General features: G+C 44.9%; 1 pseudogene; it reads right to left on the minus strand.

The window, feature by feature from the left end:
* The window catches only part of LOC143389458 (protein-tyrosine kinase 2-beta-like), a 48168-nt pseudogene extending 34152 nt beyond the window's left edge, over nt 1-14016 (minus strand).
* Nucleotides 14017-19737: the final 5721 nt, after the last annotated feature.

Here is a 19737-nt window from a genome sequence, read left to right on the forward strand (position 1 = left end):
ACACCTTGGGCTAGCAAGGCTGCTGCTTTCTGCCTGCGCCCCTCCCAGACTGGATAGTATTCTCCAAATAAAAGCCAGGCACTCCCACTCATTCATCACAGTCCATGTCATAAGAGCAGATGCCCTTCTTAGTCTCTGCTTCCTGTAGATACTCTTCAGTCCTTAGAGATGGCTTTAAAATTTTGTCCTGGTTTTATCATTGTTACCTGCAAGAAGATGAGTCCAACCAAGCTATTTCACTGTTTTTGAAATCTCTGTGCTATTTTATGAACAAATCTGTGTCCTCTGCAAATGAAAGAGGCCTAGGGAGTTGAGAGCTCCTTTCAAGTCACTAATAGCCAGACAGCAACATAGCAACTATCAGGAATAGCAAGCCCTGGTGCCACTCTAGAAGTGCCCAACCACTCACCAGTACCCAGCTAGATGTCCTTGGACAACACTGATGCTCTCTAGAATCCGTTTTTGTTTGTTTATTTATTTATTTTTTGTTTTTAAATCTAGAGCATGGGGGAAATGGCAGTATTTGGAATGGTTTTGTGAGAATTAAATTAGTTAGAACTCTTTAGACTATCACTTGACTCAAGATAAACACTAAAAACACAAACAAATGAAACATTGTTTTAACAACAACCTCTTGCAAAGTCTGGTGCTTCATAAACTAGATTGGGAAAACAAAATTTTGGAGCCTCCTGTTTTACTCCTCTTTTTCTTTTCTTTTTCCTTCCCTAGGAGGTGGTGGCATGGCCAAAGGTCAAAGTGGTGAGGCTGAGGGCCCAGTGCAGAGTCAGCTAGTGATTAGGAAATTGGCTCCACACAGGGGCTGAGCAAAGAAGAAATCTATGAGGATGCTAGGAAACTTTTACTGGTGGAAGGAGTACACAGACTATGGAGAGGGGAAGGCTTTAGAGGACCCCGTATAAGGAACTGGAATTAGAAATAGTGTTTGACTCATAGTTTAAGACAAAGAGAGAGAAAGAGACTGAGCTTTGTTTACCAAAAGGGCTTAGGGGCAAGGACATTCCCTAGTGATTTGCAAACCAACCACCCAAGTCTTAGTTTACAGATAAATACCCTTCTTCACTGAAAGTTATCTAAGGTTCCTTGGAGAAATGGGTGATTCCAGAGCTGGGGCAGAAGAAAAGAGTAAGGTACAAGATGAGCCTGAAACATCATTTTTGTGCCAGGAAAAGAGAAAATGTTTAGAGGATGTTGGGAATATATGACAATGAGACAGAATGAGCTTGAAGGGACCCAGAATGGCCAAATCTGGGACAACCTAAGTATTAACATATAATGATAGAAATTACATCCAATGGAAAAAATAGACTCTGAATAGATAAATAAATGGGGAAGAAGAGAAAGCTTTTCTTCTTAGTAGAAGGCCAATTAGTAAATGTAAAGAAAAGGATGGAAATAGAAATCACCATTTGGCAACAAGCTCAGTGTTGGTTAACCAGTGCATGGTTCATCAAAGGATGATGAAGTTGGAGAGTGGAGGTCTGATGGTGGGCAGAGGATTGACAGTCTCAGGGCATTGCTCCTCAGATGTCAACCAAATACAAAAGAAAACCTGGCAGGCATGAATGGCCCAGTTGTCCAGGTTAGCAGCTCCCAGTTTAGGACAGGCAGCTCTGGTGCGCTTCCTGCCTCCATGCGACAAGAAAAGCACAGCTTCACTTCTGAGATGTTCCTGCCAAGAGTTTGAGGCCCAAGTCTGGTGATGAGACCTAGAGTGAGGGGTCTCCCCAGAGTCCCTGTGGAACAAAGGATTGAGGATCTCTTCCACATTGGAGAAAACAGAAGAAATATGACAGCAATGTATGCTCCTGGACTGAGGGACATGGACATGGCTGGGTCAGTCAGATGGAGTTTGTGGGTTGCACAGTGATGTCAGGGATATGGGCTGAATGATGGTGTCAGGGGTGTGAGTTGTGTGGTGGTATCAGAATAACACTGACTTCCCAATTTACATGGCTGTAGTTGAACTTGGCAGGAGAGTGCCCTTGTTTGGGGAAAATAAACACTGGAGCATTTTAATAATGGGCAACATTGCTACAACTTGCCCTCAAACAGTTTTTAAAAAAGATGAAGGGCATGCTTGAATGAATGTGCTTAAGAAGAAAAAGAGCTAGTAAATAAAGCAGAAGACATTGAAAAACTGTGGAACCAGAGTGAAGGTGACTTGGATTCTTAGAACTGCTTTTTCAAACTTTTTGTTAAATTTGAAATAATTACAAAATAAAAAGAGAGGAGAGACTCCTATAGGACCTAGGACATGTGAAAGAAAAATACTATATCAAGCAGATAAATAAAACTTCTGTCAGGCCAGACAGAGCCTTGCTGCTTTCCGAGATGTCTGAGAGGGTTTGGACAGAGTCCAGCTCTCCGTTTCATGGTTGGTGAAACTTTCCAGGACATGCTCTGGGCAATAAATTTCCAGGTTTCTTTCTTGGAAGTGAAAGATTCTGTAGAGAAGATAGTGGGGTAACTCTAGATCCTTGGAGTCAATATTTCTTTCTCTATTAATAAATCACTCCTTTAAAATAATAGTACAAGATGCATACCTACTTACTCAATTGCCATATGGAACACGATTTTTTTAAAAAATGGTCTTAGTTTTCTCAGTTGCTCTTTGGATAAGCCCAGGATTTGTTTTCTGCAGGAAGGCCTTGTTTGCCCTGGATGAAGCTTCCAGGCACTCAGCCTTCCCTTGGTGCACAGCCTGGATGTGAGAAGCCTTCCGGTGCTTTCTTACAAACGTTGGCATTTCCAGGGCTTCTCTTTGTATTTGGCTAATGATGATTTATTTTCTTTACCAAATAGTGTGAAGACCTCCTCCAGAAGTCTTTTCCTCTCTCCTCATTCTCTGGCTTTTCCTCTTGTAGGTCATAAACAAAGAAAGAATATGACTGGGTGTCTTGTCCCTAAGAGCAGGAAAACTTACAGTCATGCACTACATAGTCAATAATGGACCACATATAGGATAGCAGTCACAAAGATTATACCATCTAGTGACATCAGATGTGTGTGTAAGTGTGCTTTACAGGGTTCACATGAGGATGAAATCACCTCGAGATGTATTTCTCCTGTCATTGAGTGACACCCAAAGAGAAAGGTCATCCAAGCACTTATCTTCTCCATTTACTTTCTCTGTCTTTAACCACATCTATCACACTGAGGTACTTCCCCTGTAATCTCTGTAGTCTATTTTCTCAGGCTCATCTGTTTTTAGGCAACACCTAATCTTTTTGTTTTCCTTGAGCTTATTAGACATACTGTATTCAGTGGCTGGATTTTTCAAAACAATGTGATAAATGAGGTCCCCATCATCCTCCACTCTTTTGAAAAAAATGGTCCTTACCTAAGGTCACATCCCTAATGAGGGATGACGCACATACAGTGATTGGTCAATATATAGTCATCAAGGCCTGTCCTTTCATCCTGATTGGGTCAATGTCACTGAGCTGCCCTAGCTCCAGAGCTCCACAGTTGCATGTGGAATGGACTGTGTCACAGCTTAGCTTTTCCCCAGCTGATCCTGCATCTCCTGTTCCAGGTGCATCTTGTGAGAGTCCTCATCCACACTTCTTCCACCCAGGCCTCCAAGCCAGGTCTGCCTCCTGGGAGACTGGGACTCTGGCTTGTAGACTATGTTCTGGGCTTGATTCAGTTCACCCTCCTTACTCATTTCCCTACCAAGACCAAATGATCCTCTTTTTAAAGATGACAGAATTCAACCTTTAATGAATAAGATCTACTTAAGGCTTGGTTCAAGAGAGTCTTGCTTCAACTTTGTTCAAAAAGGTGTCACTCTGAGATTGAGAACAAATTTAAATCAAGTGACTTGAGTTGAAAATACCCATTGGTTCCTTGTTTTCTATATGATAAGAGTATAAGAACCAAACTTTCTTTAGCATTAGGATTAAAAGGCCTTTGGAATGTCCCTCCACATGTTCTTCCCAGTCCTGTCTTCCCCTCTTGACCCACAAAGTGCCTAGCCCCAGGGCTGGTCTTTCCACCCTCACCACAGCATGCCATTGCTTTTCTCTGTGCTTGACTACATCATCTTCCTGCCTGGCTCCCTCTGTCTCCTGACTTCTCCTGGAGATCTCCCAGTCATCACAGGTGTCCTTTAAGGACCCAGTCCACACTTAAGTCCTCTGGAAATCCCTTCCTGACTGCCCTTGACAGAGCTCTTGTTTTCTCACTGAGATAACAATGGACTTTGCTTATGAATCCAGCAAGAAACTGTTATGGATTGAGTTTATTCCTGCAAAAAGACACATTGGAGTCCTAAACTCTAGTTCTTAGAATGCGACCTTATCTGGAAATAGGGTCTTTGCAGACTACTCAAGCTCAAATGAAAACTTTAGGGTGGGCTCTAATCCAATATGGTCAGTATCCTCCAAAAGGGGGAATTTTGGAAACGTAGAGAGAAACACACACAGTGGGAGTGCCAGGTGAAGATGTGGGATTTGTGTGACACATCTGCAAACCAAGGAACACCAAAGCATGCTGGAAAGTCATCAGATGCTAAGAGGCAAGAGAGGGTTCCCTTAAGGTTTTAGAGGGAGTGTGGCCCTGCTGAGGTCTTGCTTTTGGCTTTCCTACCTCCAGAACTGTAAGATGATTCATTTTCATTGTTTTAAACCACCCTTTTGGTGAGACTTTGTTATAGCAGCCCTGGGAAACTAATGAAGACATTTTTCAATACGAACTAAAACCACAGTCTATGTCTGACCTTTGATAAGACAAACACCAACTATCATTTAGTTCTAATTGGTAAATGGTTATGAGAATTTTAAGAAATTTTGTTACCTATCTTAACAGTGATCTTCTAGTGATACCTTTCCAAGTGATGACAATAAAGATTTAAATGAATTTCCAATTATTTTTAGATGTCAGACTAACATTTTCTGGAGTGTGACACTGTACTAAGACTGGCCAGCCTTATGTGGATCACAGATACATAAAAAGCTTAGTGCAGTGGTGGGCATACAGTAGGTGCTTGACCTGGCCCAAAGGTCAAGTCAACCTGAAGAGCTGAACTGATTGGCCAAGAAAGTCTGAGACCTGGGGATGGAGCATCTCTCCAACGGCTCAGGCCTTGCCTGAGTGAGTGGGAGCTGGTGCCTAGGCAGAAACCCAGTAGGTAGGGGGCCAAAAGAAGGGGCCACAGCTGTGGGCCCAGAGCTGTGGGCCGCAGTCACTCAATACCTGCAAGCTCCAAGGAAGGGGTGCAGTGTTGAAGAAACCAGTCTTTAGAAAGGGACCCGAGGGGGGCTGGGGTTTTGGCTCCAGAGGTAGAGTGCTCGCATAGCATGAGTGAGGCACTGGGTTCAATCCTCAGCACCACATAAAATAAAATAAAAGTAAAATAAAGACATTGTGTCCACCTATAACTAAAAAATAAATATTAAAAAAAAAGAAAAGGACCTGAGGCTGTTGGCGAGCTTAAGCCAGTACCAGCAGAGGCAGGTGAAGGGTGGTAAATGATAAATGATCCTGTGGGACAATCAGGCCATGGTCACAGCTGATGCAGCCATGCCAGCTGGATGAAAGAAAGAATGAAAAAAAAAATCACTTCCTTCTGCTCAGAGCAAGAGCCATGAAGGGCTTCAGCCCCAGCACCCCACTCAGCCCAGCAGCAGCTTCCCTTTTTCCTTCTGTAGTGAGACCAGAAGTAGGCACAAGGAAGCCATGAAGAGGGAACAAGAGCTTCTCTGTGGCTGACTTACAGTGCATGAGAGGTGCCCCCCCGCAAAAAAAAAAAAAAAAAAAAAAAAACGCTCTGTTAAAGATAAAACCATTCTATCAAATATTCAGATTTACTAATACACCACCAGGTTGGGCCTTTTGCTAAGTTTTGGAGGAATGATGGATAATGATGGATAATAAAAATTAGGAAGGAAAGTACCAGGTGGATTTCATGTATTTCTTCAAAAATCTCTGCCTGTTAAAGTAATGACTTTCCAATTCACTGTGAAGTCAACATGTAGCATGTGCCTCAGCAGGAGGGGTGGGTGACGTGAGTTACTTCAGTGTGCAGGTAAAGCAGGTTTTTCTCATGTTCGGTGATGGGTCCCAGGAACCCATTTTACTATAATGCTCCACAATTGTCATCAATGAGTCTCAATAGGCACCAGTGACATTTGAGGCAAGAAGTTTCTTTGTCATGTGGGTCTACACCAATAGCTTTAGCCCACTGACAGCCATGCCCCAGACCCCAATTGTGGTGACAGTGACGACAATGTGGACTTGTGGCCATTCTCTTTGAGCTTTATAACTTTGACCAGTCACTGTATGTGAGCCATCCCCATTGGACCATCCATCATTAAATAAGGACTCATTAATTAACTCAGCAAATTGGGGAAATGAAGGAAGTAAGAGAGAGAGGAACAGAGCTGCTTTTTTGTAGAAGAGCTTTCCAGACAAAGGGTCCAGAAAGCATGGAGGGCCCTGGGTGGGAGGACATGAGGCTTCAGTGTGCTTGGCGCCACAGGAGCCAGGGTGGAGACAGCATGGAGGGAACTGATGGGAGGAAAGGTCAGGGAGGCTCTGCCAGGTGTCAGCAAGTGTTTTCTGTAAAGGGCCAGGTAGAAGATATCTGAGGCTTTGTGGACCATAGGATGTCTGTTGCAAATACTCAACGCTATTACTGTAGCTCAAAAGAGCCATGAGTGTGGTTGTGGTCCAATAAAACTGTATTTACAAAAATGAGAGCAACGGGCTGTATTTGGCCTTCAAAACAATGATTGCTTGTAAACCCTGTTGTGAACCAAGGTGAGACTGAAGATTTTGAGTGAGATAAAGAGCCTCTGGAGAGTTTAAAGCAGAGCAATGATATGATCTAAGCTATGCCTTAAACATGTCCCTCTAATTGACCTGTGTTTTAAAAATTCACCATAGCTGCTGCCTATAGGGTGGAGCATGTGGGGCTAAGGGCAGAGCAGTTAGCAGGCAAATGAGTTATTCCAGACAAGAGATGCTGATGGCTTGGACCAAGAAAGAGGCAATGGATGGTTGAAGGGAGACAGAATCTGGGTGTTTGTGATGGTGGAGCCTGACAGGACTTCCTAATGAACTGAATAGATTCTGAGAGAATGAACTAAGTCATGACAGCTCTAAGGCCTGAGACATGATTGGCAAAGAGTGGAGCCACTAGGTAATGGAAAAGACTGAGGAGAAGACCAGTAGTGATGTTTGATTTTGCACATATGGTCAGTGGAGACGGCAACCTGGCAGGTGGGGAAGAGACTGGGAGTCGTGGGAGACTGAAGTCAGAAGTACATATGTGGCAACACTTAGGTTAGAATCATAGGTAGGGGAACTGGAGGAGATCACCTGAAGAGTGACAAGGCAACACCCTAGGGGGTCACATGCTTGGCAACATCACAGGGAGCCTCACAATAGGGCACACAACCTGCAGGTGGCCAGCAGCTGAGAATTCTGGGAAGTGGAGAGGAGGGGTAGACTTGTGTCAGCCAAGTTCAACGGCCAGTTCCAACGCCAGCTGTGCATCTGGGTGGAGTATGTGCAGAGAGCTCACACTTAGGTCTGTACATCTGCATGTCCTGGTCTATGCTAGCCTACATACAGAAACCAGTGACAAACACAGTGATATTGAGAGACATCTATCAAGAGTAGAAGAATGGGGTCCCCCAAAGTATGCCTATGTCCTAACCTCCAGAACCTCAAGGTGACCTCATTTGGAAAATGGGTCTATATAGATGTAACTGAGTTAAGAATTTCAAGATGAGGTCATTCTGGCTCGTAACCCATATGGCAATGTTCTTATAAAAGACACACAAGTAGAAGGGGTGTGTGTGAAGACAGAGGCAGAGACTGGAGCAATTTTGTCATTAGCCAAGGAACACCTGGACTATCAGAAGCTGAAGAGGCAGAGAAGGATCTGTCCTAGAGCCCTCAGAGAAACCAAGGCCCCACTGACACCTTGATTTGGGACTTCCAGCCTCCAGAACTGCAAAGGAACCATCCCTATGTTTTTGAAGCCCCAGGTTTGTAGTAATATATTATGACTGAAATAGGAAAGTGATTTAAAGGCCATCTGAGTTCCATGTCCTCAACACATAAGCAATAATTTTTTAAAAAGTGATAGAAGAACAAAATAATAAAAGTTAGCATAACTTATCACTCTGAAAGCATTCAGTTTTAGGTGATAAAATCCTTTAACAAGGACATTTAGCAAAGCAACCACCAGGTTAAAAATAGAAGTGAAAGCATAGACACCTGACTGTTAATTTGTCGATGCCATAAATCTAAGCATACAGATAAACAGAGGGACCCAGAACTCTGTATGTTTGCCTTGTGCTTGCCTCAGTAGGTGTCTGTGTGGGTGGGTGGCCAGGAGCACTCACAGAAAATGTGTAGGGTGCAGAGAGAAGGAGGCCTGTGAGTGTGACTCTTTTATATTATTCTGAGTCTCTGTGTGGTACCAGCTTGTGGCTTCCTGGCTGAGCCTTTCCTCTACTATTCTAGTGACGTTCTCATGCATGGGAGGCTGGCCTTCTATAATTCCATCTATTCTCATTAGGGTACGTTTTCTTTTAGAACAGGTAGCCCTCCCCTCCTTTCCTCTTGTACCCCAAACTTGCATCCCAAACTTGAGGCCTTGCCCTAGCTGCATCTGAATGAGGGCAGGAGGAATGCTCTGGAAACCAAGAACCTGGACCAATGGTCTGAAGGCCAGACTGCTCTCCAAACTCAGGGAGCTGCTGGCCCTGTGTCTCTGTCCCTTGGGCTGATGAAACAACATACCACAGACAGGGCAGCGTAAATGACACTTCTTATAGTTCTGGAGGCTGAGAAGTCCAAGATCAAGGTGTCAGTTCTTGGTGAGGGTCCACTTCCTGGCTTACAGACAGCTGCCTTCTTGCTGTGTCTCCCATGGCTAAGACAGAGTGTGCTCTGGCCTCTCTTCATCTTATAAGGGCACTAATCCTATAATGGGGGCCCCACCCTCATGGTCTTATCTAAATCTAATTACCTCCTATCTTAGTCTGTTCCTGTTGCTATAACAAAATACCTTAAGAGGGATAATTATAAACAACAGAGAATTACTGTTCACAGACTTGGAGGCTGGGAAGTCCAAGATCAAGGTACCAGCAGATTCACATTCTGGTGAAGGTTCCAAGATGGTGCCTTCTTGCTGCATCCTCACACGGCAGAGAAGGGAAGAGGGTGCTTCCTTCAACCTCTTTGTAAGGGCACTAATCTCATTCATGGGGCCACGCCTTTTGATGCTGTCACACTCAGTATTAGGTCCAATGTAGCCTTTTGACCAAGTAGCTCCCAAAGGCCCCACCTCCAAATGCCACCACATTAGGGGCCAGGACTCTACCATGTAAATTGGGGAGGAAAAAATCATCCAGTCTGTAGCACACTGTGCCACATTAGGTGAGTGGTTTAAGCTTGATGCTAAGTTGGATGGGTAGCTGATGGTTCAAAGAAGCATAGGGCACACTTGGAAACTGGACTCTGCCCTCATCCCGTGCCAGGGAAGCCACACCCAGGGACCACACCTGCAAAGCAGAGACTCTTCTGTGGGTGGGAGTAATGCATCTAGAAGGACAGGAAGGACACAGAATGGCTTTAGTTCCTGTCCCTCCTGGGGATGCAAATATGAATTCCCAGTGCAGTGATGCTTCAGGAAAAAAATGAAGATGGATCTCAAATGTGGCTTTTCAGCCTAGTGGAGGCTGGCTGAGAGATAGGTTAGGAGTGGGGGTCCTGCCGGCAATTCTGCATTGCACCATATCATGGACGAATGCCCATTTTTTGCTTACTGCCCTCCTAAGAGAGAAACAGATGGTCTGATGATAGGGATGCACACACGCAGAGAGTGGGTCTGCTGGTGACAGCTAGAGGGAGAAGACACCACAAAACAGGCAGTCAGTGTGCCAGGCATGGGGAGGACAGAACATGGCACTTAGAAGCAGGTGACCAAACAATTCAACCTCACATGCATCGTACCTTGGGGATTGGCAGGGACATTCCTAATGGTTATCCCTGGACATTATGTGTAAGCTGGGACTGAGACAAACCAGGACATATAGTCAGCCCTCCCACACAAAAGAGAATGAGAAGAAAAGGAGAGGGAGAAGGGGAGAGAGAGGAGGGGGGCTGCGTGTGCTTAATCATAATCATGAAGGAGACGTCCCGTGTGGGCACGTCTGGGTGATGCTCTGCCAATTGTTTTCAGAATGTCATTTTAGCCTCTTTCCCAGACAAGCAAATTAGCACGTTAGAAGGAAATAGAATGACATAAGCCCCTGCTTGCTACAGAGATTCAAAGCTCCCAAACAAACACAATTTCCTCTGAATAGCAAACCAAAGGGAAGTGGAAAATCAAGAAGAGCCAAGTATGGTTTTCATTTGGCACATTGCTGAGTCTCTCCAGCACCTTCCTGATTTCTGAGGGGTCCTAGGAACCAAAGCCAGGGAGTACTTTTATGGTTTTGAATGGGGCAAGCATCATGAGTCTATTGTATTTGCATAGAAGTAAGTTGGAAATAAAGATAACTCTAAGAAGTCAGCAAGTACGCCTGGAGTAACCATGTTTTGGAAACATGCCCTGGCAGGGGATGTGCCAGGGTGAATCTCCATCGCTTCTATTTGATCAGATGCAGCCAAGTGGGGGGTGTTGAAATTTATGGAGTGCTCTTATGGAAGGACATGTGCTTGGCAAATCTGGAAGTGCTGGCAGCATTTTGAGTACTGGGAGGATGGTGAAAGAAGATATGGAGCTGGATATGAAAAATTGGTTGAAGTCAAACTAGGGAAAGGAGGCTTTCAGGAAGTAGAGGGAAGGAGGCACTAATCCAGGAGAATCTCAGTCAAGGATGCCAGGCCTGGATTCCCTATTGGACATTCCCTACTGGATACCTCTAGTGGGCTCTGAATAGCAAAGCTAGTCCTTGACGTTCAGACCCAACTCTTCTGTGTTATTTGTTCTCCTCAGCCCTGTTTCTTTCTGTCAGAGCTTTTGTCTCAGTTTGTAATTGTGCTTTTGTTTGAGTCAATTTTGGTCTCACCCTTGGCCAGGAAGCCCTATAAAAGCAGAGAGTGTAGCTGTGTTTAGGGGTACTTTGCTCCCCAGGCCACGGCCAGCATGGTACCAGGCTTGGGCACACAACTCTGTTCATGGAATGGAAGATGGAATTATTCGAGACTCTTTCCACAGTGACCTCATCCACAGCCATGGTTTCAACCACCACCTTGAGGCTGACCACACTCGACTGTCTGTGCCCACACTAGTTCTCTCCTCCAGAACATGCACCAACGGTTACTCAACATTTCCATGTGAAAGTGTTAAAGCACCTCAATCACACTGAAAGATCTGAAACTGAGCTGGGTAACACATCACTCCCCACTCAGTCTCACCTCCAGTGTTCCGCATCTTAGGCAGGGGGCCCTGTCCCCCTGAACCAGGGCTGTCACTCTTCACACCTCCCTATCCCTCATTCCTGCACCTCCCATCCATCACCAAAGCCTGTCACTTCCATCTCCTACAGTCTCTGGATATCAATTAAATTACATCAGCATCTTCCCACAAGGGATGGAGTAAGAGCAAAACTTAACATGTTTTAAGAAGCCAATCTTAAGGAACTCTCAGCCTCCAACCTACCATGTACCTTTCCACTTGAGGACTACCACATGTGGTATTGCCTGGGCTGGCTTGCTTTCTCCTCTTTCCTTCACTTCATGGTCAAAATTGTAAAATGCTAGCTATTCTCACCATCTCTACTCAACCATCATTGTACAATGATTCCTGCCCCCATCTCTCCACTGGAACTGCCCAGCAAAGAGTCATCCACGGCACCTGTGGCTAAAGGCAATGACCCTATTTCTGCCCTCCCCTGACTTGACTTCTCTGAGCACCTAATATTGCTAAACACTCCTTCCTTAAAGCCCCTCTGCCTTTGGCCCCCCTGACTGGTTCTCTCAGTTCTCTTCATTTTTTTGGACTCTTCTTTTCCTTCATTTGCTTCTCTTTCTTCATCAGTCCTCTGGAAATTGACTTCCCCAGGTTTCCCAACTGGAACTCTTGCTCTTGCTCAACTCAACCTCCATGAATGATTCTGCCCTCTTGCCTGGCATCCATCACATGACAATGCCAAATCCTTACCTGCAAGTCCTTTCTTCCTCCTAAGCTCCAGGCCCACATTTCTCTGTGGAGGTGCTTCTAACACACTTCAAACACACCACAAGTAGAGCTGAAATCTCAAGGCCCTTCCTTTCTCTGCTCCTATCTCAATGAATGGTGCCAGCTCCCAGCCTCTATCTGTGTTGATCCCTTCTTACCCCAGAGTCTCTGCTTTAAATCCCACCCATCTTTCAGGGCCCTTCTCACTGCTAACTCCATAAAACCTGTCCCAGGCTGAACCAACCAGATGTTCTCTGCTTCTCAGCACAAAAGATCAATGATGTGCTCCTCAAACTTGAAGATCAGGTTAACTTCTAAAAATTAAGCCAGTGAGGCTCACAGTGAATGTCATCAGCTATGCACAAAAATGACATACCTGAAGGAAGACTCATGAAGTGGACAGTTAAGAAGATGGGAAAGCGTCCCCTGGAAGAAGGGGGCCAGGGATTATACTCAGGCACATTTATGATGCCATATTAGAAACCATATGATGAGTAATCAAGGCCCTAATCAAATCAGTTACAGGAAACAGAAGGAGTGAACCAAGACAGAATCAGCAATGGTAACTGGCCAACACAGTGGGCTAATCTATTGCATTCTGCTCTGGTGTGCGGAGGCAGGTGCATGCCGTAACAGACAGCAGGCAGGTTGGTGACATGGCCAAGCTGCCACAGCACCAACCAAAGGAGCCACTCACAGAGTTGAGAGGCACGGGTTTTCAGGACACAGGGAAGGGTTGGCAATGCTATGGAGAAGAGCTCAGGCAGCTGCCCCAGAGCTGGATGTCTTTCCTCCAAATTCCCTGCTTCCTTGTTCAAATCACAAATCCTCCAAGCAGCCTTCTGAGAACCCATTTGACTTTCCCTTCCATTATCAAGAAGGAATGCTCTGGGCAGAGGAAAGATGCCTCCTCACTGAATCCATCTCTTGGGGCCATTAGAGGATTTAATGAGATGGTGAGTATAGAAAGACACACCTAACCACTCCCATGTAGCCATTGTTCAATACATGTAGGTGGTGAAATCAGCCAGTATATTGGAACTCTGCTTTTAATGACAATGTCATATAGACTTAGTTAAGTTGAACTGAATTCCTGGTGTCTAGACACCTTGATGAGGTGGGTACCTGGATCTATTAACAGATTTTAGGACCCTAAGTAGAAATAAACCCATTGAGCTGTTGCTCTGGCAGAAGAGCCTGGTGACGCCCATCTATCCCAGGGCATTTGTAGCTCATTACCATCCTCTAAATGCCCCACCAGCTCCATACTCTAAATGTCCAGCAGAAATCTTAGATAGCATTTTTTGAAAATGTAATCACTTGCATATGCCTCTAATTCCAATTCCATTGGAGAGTATTTGAGGGGGCTTTTAAGTCCTTTGCAAAGACTCATATGTCATAAATAATTAACGAGTTGAAATGAATTGAGCAAAGAACAAAAAAAAATCAGGCCAAGGCTGTAGCATCTGTCCCCCAAGCCCCTAGGGAGAGGAGTTTGGCCACATCAGCTGAGAACATCTCTCCTGATGCCAACTTCCCTCTGCCAGGCAGTACAGGAGAGCCTGCTGGGCTGAAGAAGTGCTGCTCAACTGTCCAGGAAGCAGAGGGAAGAACAGAAAAACAGAGTGCACAGGTCTCCAGCTTACCTGGATCTCTGCCTGCATAGTGCATTTGACCAGTTTGAAGTTCTTCCCAGGGTTGAAGCTATTGCTATAGAAGCAAACCTTGAGGATGCGCACATCTTCCTTTTCCACGTCAACTGGTACCACCACCATGGGCTCTGGGGGGTCCTCAGGCTGGCTTAATGTGCCCACCTTTACTTGGCTCAGGTGCTCAGACACCACAGACATCCTCTCAGACAGCAGCTAGGACCAGCACATCTCAGTCCTGTGGAGACAACAGAGAGACAGTACTGAAATGACTGCCTAGAAGCCCTCATGCCTTAGCCCCTGGGTGCAACCACCAAGCAAATGACCTATTTTCCTCTTCCTGAAAACTCCCCTGAAGGCATCCAGCATTCTTGGATGTTCTTGGGAAGCTGCAGCAGGTGGAAGCAGGATGCATGAGCATTCAGGTATAAAATTTGGACTTGGAGCTCCCAAGCACACCAGCCCTCTCCTCTGGAAGCCCCCTCTACCTCCCATTTCTCCCCCCGCAATGGCTCCTAGGCAAGGGGCCCACTCAGAGCAAATGCAGCTGTGAGAGGAGGCAGCCACAGCCTGGTTCCAAGGCACAGTGGAGCAGAAAAGTAAAAAGTGGGGCAGGAGAAAATAGCAGGAAAGAAACAGGGACAAGGGGGAGAAAACAGAGAAGAGAAAGATTTGGAGAATGGACAGCTCTGAGGAACCTGGAACAGAAAAGGAAAGAGAGGGGATAGATGGTGAACCTGGATTTTGAATGAAGGCCTGACCATCCACAGCCTCAGCTGCTAGCCAGAACTTTCATGATAGGAAGCCTGGATCCCCCAGGGACTCATCAAATAGAGCATATCTCAGCACACAAAGGACAATTCCCACCTTCTCTCCAGTATGTATGAAAGTGTATTCTGTAGGGTGGAGGGGCTGGACTCTAAGATTAATCCAGTTCTCATGATAGCCTAGCTTGTTGCAGATCAAGCTATAAGAATCCTATGAATCTGTAGTTCACTCCAAATTTCAGAAAACTGATCCTGTCCTCTGGATCCAATAAGACTTCCAAGGACCTACTTTTTAGAGGCCTAAACAGGGTGTGTTCAAAAGAAGTGATGGAAATGCTTTGGATTGATGGTGTCAACTGAAGCTCCATATTGGGGTTACCTGGGAAGTTTTAAAGAACGCTAACTCTGGGTCCTGTCTACAGAAGGGCCACTGAGGTCTGAACACTAGTATATTTTAAATTTCTAGGAGTGTCCTAACATTCACCTGGAGTTAGCTTAGCTCTCATGGTGAAATCTACCCTCATGGAAAAAGATCTCAAAAGATACTATGATATGGAGGGAAAATTTCTGAACCAGAAGTTGGGGGAAACATGTTGGTGTTGGCCATATTAAAAAAACAAATGTCGGGTCAAATATTTAAGAAGTGGAATTACAGCCTATGATTTAAAAAGAAAATTAGACATACTATGCTGGACACTAGTTAAAAAAAAAGATTTAGACAGTCAGCAGCTTTGAGAAACCATTTATTTTAAAAAGCAAATGTGTACTAGGAAGGTTCAAAGAAATATTGTAATGCTGAGGGGAAGAGCAGGGCTTGTCCCTCAGCTGAGGGGCAGATGGACAAGGGGACACACCAGGATCAGAGTTCTCAGGGCAGCTACAATACATGTACATCTTTATGTACATATCTATACACCATCCACCCAGCATCATGGAAATGTCCACTCCATCTTCCCAGAGACATCACTGAACACATCTAGGTGCCAGTTGTCTGCTGTGCAGTGGGATAGATCTCAGTTCCCCTTGACCTGCCACAAAAAACCTAGGGGAGATCGTTTGAGAGGTGACCCCAGGAAATACTACTCGGAAAGTGCGGGATGTGTGAAGGGAAGGCAAGATAGCTACAAAAGACCTGTCTGGTGAGGGGTCACATGAACAGTTTAAATAATTCTGCTGGGAATTCCGGGAGCCTGACAGAACACACCCATCCAGACCTTGAGAGACCTGGGACATTTAGACTCTGCTTTGTACAGCCATTGTCCCCAGCATTTCCAGCCAGTTCTATACAAGGGAGAACAGAGAAATTCCTTAACAAAGATGCAGAGCTGGTGGCTTGACCTTATAGATAGGATCAGTCAGGATCTTTTTTACAAGGGACCCAAGAGAACTCTGTCACCCTCTTTCTGCCACATGTATCAGCAGGAAGAAGGCCCCCACCAGAACCTGAGCATGCTCACACCTGATCTTTGACTTCCAGCCTCCAGTACTTGGGAAATAAATGCTTGTTGTTCCAGTCACCCAGTCTATGGTACTTTGTATAATGGCCCAAACTAAGACAGAACTCCTAGGACTCTAAAAAAAAGCTGACAGCCTGGTTTCTCAATGACCACTGGGAAACCTGGACACCTGTAATGCTGAAATGTCATGCTTGTAAGAACATGCTCTCAAAGCTAGAAATAAGGGCACTGTACCCATATCTGCTGCTTATACTGCATGCTCCCAGATAGCCTCCATGAAGGGAATTGGTGTTTCTGAAGCTTTGGGAGCCCTAAGAGGTGTCACCACAACCCAGCCAGCATTCTTACCAAAGGGTGATGCTCCAGTGAGCACACACAAGACACTTCAGTGACTTCCTAAAATATCCTGGTAAGAATATGAGAGAGAATATTTTAGGAGTAAAATGTCTAAATGATTCAGAGATCTCACTGGTAGGACCTGGGGAAACTCCATCTTCAGTGTTATATGTATCTACTGGCAGGTGGAGTGTGGAAGCAGAGTGGTATGGGACAGTTAGAAGTCCATGCTTGGGACAGGGACAGGGCAAGGTCTGAGGGGACGGTATTAGACCTATAGGTGCTTCTGTGCCTAAGCTGCTACAGCTGATGGTACAAAAGCAGATAGTTCTTTTAAACTCAAGAGAAAACAAGACACAAAAATGTGGAGCAACAGGAACTCCCCTTTACTGCTGGTGGGAATGCAGCATGATGCTGCCATTTTGGAAAATAGCCTCACAGTTTCCTATAAAACTAAACATGCTCTTATGATAAGATGTAGCAATCGCGCCACTTGGTATTTACACAAAGGGATTGAAAACACATGTCCATACAAAAATGTACACAGGGATAATTGTAATAGTATTACTCCTAACTGCCAAAAGGTGGAAGTAACCAAGATGCTCTTCAGTAGGTGAATGAATGAATAAACAAACTGTGGTACATCCATACAATGAAATGTAAGAGCTAAAAACAAATGAGTTGTGGAGCCACAAAGTACATGGAAGAACCTTAAATATTTATTTTTAAGTAAAAATGTCAATCTGAAAAAGCTACAAAGTAGAATTCCAACTGTATGACATTGCAGAAAAAGTAAAGGTATAAAGACAGTGAAAAGATCAATGGTTTCCAGGGTTGGGGGAAAGGGAGAGATGAATAGGTGGAGAATGAAGAATTTTTAGCAGTGAAACTATTCACTATGGTAGTGTAATTGTGAATACAGGTATTTATGCTTCTGTCCAAGAAATAGGAAGTACAGCATCAGGAGTGAGCCCTAGTGTAAACTATGCACTTTGCTTCTTCAAGAGTGCCCCAAACTCTCACTAGTAGATGCAGATCTGTAATGAACTCCCCAAACTCTCTGAAGTAGAGTACCTGAGAGGAGTCACACAAGAAAGATCCAGGCTACCTGTCCTTGGGGTCTTGGAGAAATCACTCCTCTACACTCCCCATGCTCACTCTGCCTGTGTTTGGGTTTCACCTCACTCTCTGACTACTTCCAGGACCTAACCCAAGTAGCTTAACCTCTCTCTGCCTCATTTTCCACATCTATCCAATGGGGACAGGGCTACCTGCTCTGTTTTCCTTTTGGAAAGGTTGTGATAATGAAGTGGAAAACATAAATTGATGTTCATTAACAGCATCCAATGGCGAGTCTCATCACAGTTATTAGCTGCCTATTTTCCAAAATCTTGCATGTGTTCCTGTTATGGTTTGGATGTGAGATGTCCCCCAAAAACGTATGTGTGAGACAATGTAAGAAGGTTCAGAGGAGAAATAATTGGGGTTTGAGAAGCTTAACCCATGAGTAAATTAATCCCCTGAGAGGGATTAACTAAGAGGTAACTGAAGATGGGTAGGATGTGGCTGGAGGAGGTGGGCATTGGGGGCATGCCTTTGAGGTATATATATTTTGTATCTGGTGAGTGGAGTCTCTCTCTGCTTCCCGATCGCCATGTGGGCCTCTTCCCTCTGTCACAGTCTTTTGCCATGTTGTTCTGCCTCACATCCAGCCTCTAAGAATGGAGCTGGCTGTCTATGGGCTCAGACTTCTGACACCATTAGCCCCAAATAAACTTTTCCTCCTCTACAATTTTTCTGGTCAGGTCTTTTTAGTCAAAACAGTGAAAAAGCTGACTAAAACAATTCCCATATATTGTTCCTCCTGCCAATGGCTCTCTATAACAACAACAAAAAAAAAAGAGTTCTGATTACCAGCATTTGCCAATTTCCATGGTGTAAATATTCCCTCCATGGCTTATTTCAAGATACTAACATATATCATTGAAAGTTGAGTCAAGTAAAGGTAAGCACAATCCTCTAGAAGGCTCCAGCTCCTCTTCCTGATAAGCAAACTTGCTTTTTCCTTTGAATTTTGCCTGAATATTTGAATTTCTCATCAATATCCCATCTCTGGTTTTCTATAACTGCGCTCTTCTGACCCTCAATGTGTGAGACAAAAGCTCTGCCCCTTTCTCCAGACCTCTTTCCTGGCTCTCCCAGCCCTGGCTCCTGCTCCTCCGTTGTCCTGGTCTGCCTCAGACCCATTGAGTGTTGTCAGAGGCGCCTATATGCTGTGGCATTAGCAAAAACCCTGGTCCTGAGTCATGCTGGGCTCCAACTTGCTTTCCAGCCCTCAGGTCTGCCATAGTCACAGTCAAAGAATAACAAACACAAGGAAATGGGCCCAGATTAAAACAGGAAAGGTCTTGATTGGCTATAAGAACTTGTTGGCCCTAACCTGCAATGGGTACTCAAAGAGGCTGTTCAAGTCCAAGAAGCTTCAGGAAGAAGATAAATTATGCTCTTCCTGAATGGAAAGACGTTTACCTGCCTGAAGGAGGGGCGACTGAGGCAGGGTGTACGTCCCTTGGAGATGTCACAGGTGCTCCTGGCCTGAAGAAGATGTTAGGGCTACAGGGGTAAACATCACAGAAAAAGAGAATTCATGCCCTTGAAGACATTGTAGGGTAATGCTACGCCTTATTGAACATATACTGTGTGCCAGGGAGTTCACATAAATAATCTCTGATTTTCCAGAAAAATTCTGCATGTAGGTCATATTTGTGTCATGCCTGAGAGAAGAAACAGGCCTACAGTCTTGTCCAGATCACTCAGGTGGTAAGTGGCAGACATTTTGCCTGACTTCAAAGTCCACAGTAAGTAATGTCCTAGTGATTTGTCATGGAGGCCCCGAGGACATAGGTTTTAAATCCAGGTTTGAATGAATCAGCTGTGTCAGCCTTCTCCGTGATGTCACACCTCCCTTCTCACTAATGCTAATTACCAAATGCTGGGAGCAGGTGTCATGTCCTGCTACCACAGTTATGGGGTAATGTCACAGCTCTGCCACTACTGGCTCTGATGCCTGGAGACATAAGGCTCCCCAACAGTGGCTGGTAGGTTGATGGTGGCCTTGATGTTTTTTCACGCGTCCATGGAAAAATGGAAAAAATAAGGACACTGCAGAAAATTCATCATAAAGCTCAATTTGAAGGACAATCCTATTCTAACATTATGCTGTCTACCTTTTCCTGTATTTATGATGCTCATTCATTGATGAAAGGAGAAAAATAGTTTTTGGTAATTTGGGCTGGACATGTCTGCCACTTACCAGCTGTGCATCTGGACAAGGTGACTGACCCCTCTAGGCCTTGGTTTCC

The sequence above is a fragment of the Callospermophilus lateralis genome, unplaced genomic scaffold (assembly GCF_048772815.1).
Source record: "Callospermophilus lateralis isolate mCalLat2 unplaced genomic scaffold, mCalLat2.hap1 Scaffold_63, whole genome shotgun sequence".
NCBI classification, from domain to species: domain Eukaryota; kingdom Metazoa; phylum Chordata; class Mammalia; order Rodentia; family Sciuridae; genus Callospermophilus; species Callospermophilus lateralis.